This window comes from Sander vitreus, unplaced genomic scaffold (genome assembly GCF_031162955.1).
Source record: "Sander vitreus isolate 19-12246 unplaced genomic scaffold, sanVit1 ctg952_0, whole genome shotgun sequence".
NCBI lineage: Eukaryota > Metazoa > Chordata > Actinopteri > Perciformes > Percidae > Sander > Sander vitreus.
This window is the reverse complement of record NW_027596029.1, coordinates 1-5,905: the sequence shown is the minus strand read 5'-3', so window position 1 is coordinate 5,905 and position 5,905 is coordinate 1. Positions and strand designations below refer to the sequence as shown.

The 5,905-nt window shown below is 48.8% G+C and overlaps 2 non-coding genes across 2 annotated transcripts; both read right to left on the bottom strand.

Moving 5' to 3' along the window:
• Positions 1 to 765: 765 nt before the first annotated feature.
• Positions 766 to 886, bottom strand: LOC144515117 (5S ribosomal RNA). The gene has a single exon (XR_013501715.1). It is a non-coding gene; the product is annotated as a 5S ribosomal RNA (ribosomal RNA).
• Positions 887 to 5,136: 4,250 nt separating this feature from the next.
• Positions 5,137 to 5,255, bottom strand: LOC144515116 (5S ribosomal RNA). Its single transcript, XR_013501714.1, has one exon. It is a non-coding gene; the product is annotated as a 5S ribosomal RNA (ribosomal RNA).
• Between the last annotated feature and the right edge of the window lie 650 nt (positions 5,256 to 5,905).

Genomic DNA, 5,905 nt, shown 5'->3' with positions numbered 1-5,905 from the left:
CACTAGTAGTGCACCTATACATTTTGCAGTAGCTCTCTGGTAGTTCAACTACATTCATCTTCGAACCAACAAGTTGAATTGCTTTTTTTTGCTCTCTTTTTTCGGTACTGTAATTAACACTGCTGTATTTTTAAGCATTCTTTCATTTGTTTTGTTCCATATTTATTCATTCATTTAGCCTGTTGCTATATGTATTCTTACATGTATGTATTTCCATGTTTATTTTTTTCATTACTGTAATTATTTCTCAATTCTTTTTGAACTTTACCTTTACTCAGACTTGAGTGACTTGTCGTCTTCCGTAAATTTGCATGATCCAAAATGTAGATATCTTTGATTTCAAAACTATCCAGATCGGCACAATCTTGAAGAACAAGAACAAAGAATTCATGGTCAAAGTGCATGAACTCCTACTTGAATTGTTGAACACTGTGAGGTTGTTTATTTTAGTTTTAATTAAAGATGTTGCTTCCAAAAAAAAGTTGCATCCTCCGTACAGTTTCCTTGTCAGCTCTGTCTCCAGCAAAGGAGGAGTAGCGCCTCTGGCGATGGTGAAATGAAGCTTTGCAAACCACTGTCTTTATTTTCTAAGCTCACTAGATGGCAATCTCTGTTCAAAGAAAAGGGTTAAAGGAATGGCAATTCAGTGTGTTTTCAACCCTTTGTTGAACAGAAAGTGGCATCTAGTGAGCTCAGAAAATGAAGACAGTGTTTTTGCTTTGCTTCATTTGACCATTACTAGCGCCTCTGCTGACGGAAAAGAAAAGCTTACAGCACCGGGTATTCCCAGGCGGTCTCCCATCCAAGTACTGACCCGGCCCGACTCCCTGCTTAGCTTCCGAGATCGGACGAGATCGGGCGTGTTCAGGGTGGTATGGCCGTAAGCGAGTGTACCAAGTGAAAACAAGCTATTTAAAGACGATGAACCCCAGAGGTTCTCAAAACTGTTGAAGACGCAGTTTGGGGTTGAGGAGTACTCAACTACATGTATTCACACTAGTAGTGCACCTATACATTTTGCAGTAGCTCTCTGGTAGTTCAACTACATTCATCTTCGAACCAACAAGTTGAATTGCTTTTTTTGCTCTCTTTTTTTTCGGTACTGTAAGTAACACTGCTGTATTTTTAAGCATTCTTTCATTTGTTTTGTTCCATATTTATTCATTCATTTAGCCTGTTGCTATATGTATTCTTCCATCCATCCATCCATCTTCATCCGCTTATCCGGGGTCGGGTCGCGGGGGTAGCAGCTCCAGCAGGGGACCCCAAACTTCCCTTTCCCGGGCCACATTAACCAGCTCTGACTGGGGGATCCCGAGGCGTTCCCAGGCCAGGTTAGAGATATAATCCCTCCACCTAGTCCTGGGTCTCCCCCGAGGCCTCCTCCCAGCTGGACGTGCCTGGAACACCTCCCTAGGGAGGCGCCCAGGGGGCATCCTTACCAGATGCCCGAACCACCTCAACTGGCTCCTTTCGACGCAAAGGAGCAGCGGCTCTACTCCGAGCTCCTCACGGATAACTGAGCTTCTCACCCTATCTCTAAGGGAGACGCCAGCTACCCTCCTGAGGAAACCCATTTCGGCCGCTTGTACCCTGGATCTTGTTCTTTCGGTCATGACCCAGCCTTCATGACCATAGGTGAGGGTAGGAACAAAAACTGACCGGTAGATTGAGAGCTTTGCCTTCTGGCTCAGCTCTCTTTTCGTCACAACGGTGCGATAAATTGAATGTAATACCGCACCTGCTGTGCCGATTCTCCGACCAATCTCCCGCTCCATTGTCCCCTCACTCGCGAACAAGACCCCAAGGTACTTGAACTCCTTCACTTGGGGTAAGGACTCATTCCCTACCTGGAGAAGGCACTCCATCGGTTTCCTGCTGAGAACCATGGCCTCCGATTTAGAGGTGCTGATCCTCATCCCAGCCGCTTCACACTCGGCTGCGAACCGATCCAGTGAGTGCTGAAGGTCACAGGCCGATGATGCCATCAGGACCACATCATCTGCAAAAGCAGCGATGAGATCCCCAGCCCACCGAACTGCAACCCCTCTCCACCCCCGACTACGCCGATATCCTGTCCATAAATACTACAAACAGGATTGGTGACAAAGCTTTAGCTCTGGCGGAGGCCAACTCACCTGAAACGAGTCCGACTTACTGCCGAGAACCCGGACACAGCTTTCGCTTTGGTCGTACAGAGATTGGATGGCCCTGAGAAGGGACCCTCACCCCTGTACTCCCGCAGCACCTCCCACAGTATCTCCCGGGCACCCGGTCATACGCCTTCTCCAGATCCACAAAACACATGTAGACTGGTTGGGCATACTCCCAGGCTCCCTCCAGGATCCTTGCGAGAGTAAAGATCTGGTCCGTTGTTCCACGACCAGGACGGAATCCGCATTGTTCCTCTTCAACCTGAGATTCGACTATCGACCGAACCCCTCCTTTCCAGCACCTTGGAGTAGACTTTACCGGGGAGGCTGAGAAGTGTGATACCCTGTAATTGGCACACACCCTCTGGTCCCCCTTTTTAAAAAAGGGGAACCACCACCCCGGTCTGCCACTCCTTAGGCACCGTCCCAGACTTCCACGCAATGTTGAAGAGGCGTGTCAACCAAGACAACCCCTCCACACCCAGAGCTTTAAGCATTTCTGGACGGATCTCATCAATTCCTGGGGCTTTGCCACTGTGGAGTTGTTTAACTACCTCAGCAACCTCCACCAGGGAAATTGATGCCAATCCCCCTCATCCTCCAGCTCTGCCTCTACCATAGAGGGCGATTAGTCGGATTTAGGAGTTCCTCAAAGTGCTCCTTCCACCGCCCCTATTACCTCCTCAGTTGAGGTCAACAGCGTCCCCATCCTTACTGTACACAGCTTGATGGTTCCCCGCTTCCCCTCCTGAGGTGGCGAACGGTTTTCCAGAAGTACCTTGGTGCCGACCGAAAGTCCTTCTCCATGTCTTCTCCGAACTTCTCCCACACACGCTGCTTTGCCTCTTTCACGGCAGAGGCTGCAGCCCTTCGGGCCCTTCGGTACCTTGCAACTGCCTCCGGAGTCGCCTGGGATAACATATCCCGGAAAGACTCCTTCTTCAGTCGGACGGCTTCCCTGACCACCGGTGTCCACCACGGTGTTCGTGGGTTACCGCCCCTTGAGGCACCTAAGACCCTAAGACCACAGCTCCTCACCGCAGCTTCAGCAATGGAAACTTTGAACATTGTCCACTCAGGGTTCAATGCCCCCCAGCCTCCACAGGGATGCACGAAAAGCTCCGCCGGAGGTGTGAGTTGAAAGTCTGTCGGACAGGGGCCTCCTCCAGACGTTCCCACTTACCCGCACTACCCGCTTGGGCTTACCAGGTCTGTCCAGAGTCTTCCCCCACCCCCTGACCCAACTCACCACCAGATGGTGATCGGTTGACAGCTCCGCCCCTCTCTTCACCCGAGTGTCCAAAACATATGGCCTCAGATCAGATGAAACGATTATAAAATCGATCATTGACCTTTGGCCTAGGGTGCTCTGGGTACCAAGTACACTTATGAGCATCCCTATGTTCGAACATGGTGTTCAAGTTATAGACAATCCATGACTAGCACAGAAGTCCAACAACAAACAACCACTCTGGTTTAGATCAGGGAGGCCGTTCCTCCCAATCACGCTCTCCATGTGTCTCCATCATTACCCACGTGCGCGTTGAAGTCCCCCCCCAGCAGAACTATGGAGTCCCCGACTGGAGCCCCATGCAGGACTCCACTCAAGGTCTCCAAGAAGGCCGAATACTCTGAACTCTTGTTTGGTGCATATGCACAAACAACAGTCAGAGTTTTCCCCCCACAACCCGCAGGCGTAGGGAGGCGACCCTCTCGCCCACCGGGTTAAACTCCAACGTAGCGGCGCCAGCCGGGGGCTTGTGAGTATCCCCACACCCGCCCGGCGCCTCACACCCTGGGCAACTCCGGAGAAGAAAAGAGTCCAACCCCTATCCAGGAGTATGGTTCCAGAACCAAGACTGTGCGTAGAGGTAAGCCCCCACCAGATCTAACCGGTAGCGCTCCACCTCCCGCACAAGTTCCGGCTCCTTCCCCCACAGAGAGGTGACATTCCACGTCCCCCAGAGCCAGCCTCTGCTGCCCGGGTCTGGTCCGTCGAGGCCCCTGACCTTCACTGCCACCCATGTGGCAGCGCACCCGACCCCCAGCGGTTCCTCCCACAGGTGGTGGGCCCATGGGATGGAGGGATGTCCGCCACGTAGCTTTTTCGGGCTGTGCCCGACCGGGCTCCGTGGCAAACCTGGCCACCAGACGCTCGCTGACGAGCCCTCCATCTGGGCCTGGCTCCAGACGGGGGCCCCGGGCTTCCTCCGGACAGGGTCACTTCATCCCTTCCTCGATTTTTCATAGGATTTTTGAACCATTCTTTGTCTGGCCCCTCACCTGAGACCACTTTGCCTTGGGAGACCCTACCAGGAGCACAAAGCTCCAGACAACACAGCCCTCAGGTTCATAGGGACACACAAACCTCTCCACCACGATAAGGTGATGGTTCCCGGAGAAGTATATGTATTCTTACATGTATGTATTTCCATGTTTATTTTTTCATTACTGTAATTATTTCTCAATTCTTTTGAACTTTACCTTTACTCAGACTTGAGTGACTTGTTGTCTTCCGTAAATTTGCATGATCCAAAATGTAGATATCTTTGATTTCAAAACTATCCAGATCGGCACAATCTTGAAGAACAAGAACAAAGAATTCATGGTCAAAGTGCATGAACTCCTACTTGAATTGTTGAACACTGTGAGGTTGTTTATTTTAGTTTTAATTAAAGATGTTGCTTCCAAAAAAAAAAGTTGCATCCTCCGTACAGTTTCCTTGTCAGCTCTGTCTCCAGCAAAGGAGGAGTAGCGCCTCTGGCGATGGTGAAATGAAGCTTTGCAAACCACTGTCTTTATTTTCTAAGCTCACTAGATGGCAATCTCTGTTCAAAGAAAAGGGTTAAAGGAATGGCAATCCAGTGTGTTTTCAACCCTTTGTTGAACAGAAAGTGGCATCTAGTGAGCTCAGAAAATGAAGACAGTGTTTTTGCTTTGCTTCATTTGACCATTACTAGCGCCTCTGCTGACGGAAAAGAAAAGCTTACAGCACCGGGTATTCCCAGGCGGTCTCCCATCCAAGTACTGACCCGGCCCGACCCTGCTTAGCTTCCGAGATCGGACGAGATCGGGCGTGTTCAGGGTGGTATGGCCGTAAGCGAGTGTACCAAGTGAAAACAAGCTATTTAAAGACGATGAACCCCAGAGGTTCTCAAAACTGTTGAAGACGCAGTTTGGGGTTGAGGAGTACTCAACTACATGTAATCACACTAGTAGTGCACCTATACATTTTGCAGTAGCTCTCTGGTAGTTCAACTACATTCATCTTCGAACCAACAAGTTGAATTGCTTTTTTTGCTCTCTTTTTTTCGGTACTGTAATTAACACTGCTGTATTTTTAAGCATTCTTTCATTTGTTTTGTTCCATATTTATTCATTCATTTAGCCTGTTGCTATATGTATTCTTACATGTATGTATTTCCATGTTTATTTTTTTTCATTACTGTAATTATTTCTCAATTCTTTTGAACTTTACCTTTACTCAGACTTGAGTGACTTGTCGCCTTCCGTAAATTTGCATGATCCAAAATGTAGATATCTTTGATTTCAAAACTATCCAGATCGGCACAATCTTGAAGAACAAGAACAAAGAATTCATGGTCAAAGTGCATGAACTCCTACTTGAATTGTTGAACACTGTGAGGTTGTTTATTTTAGTTTTAATTAAAGATGTTGCTTCCAAAAAAAAGTTGCATCCTCCGTACAGTTTCCTTGTCAGCTCTGTCTCCAGCAAAGGAGGAGTAGCGCCT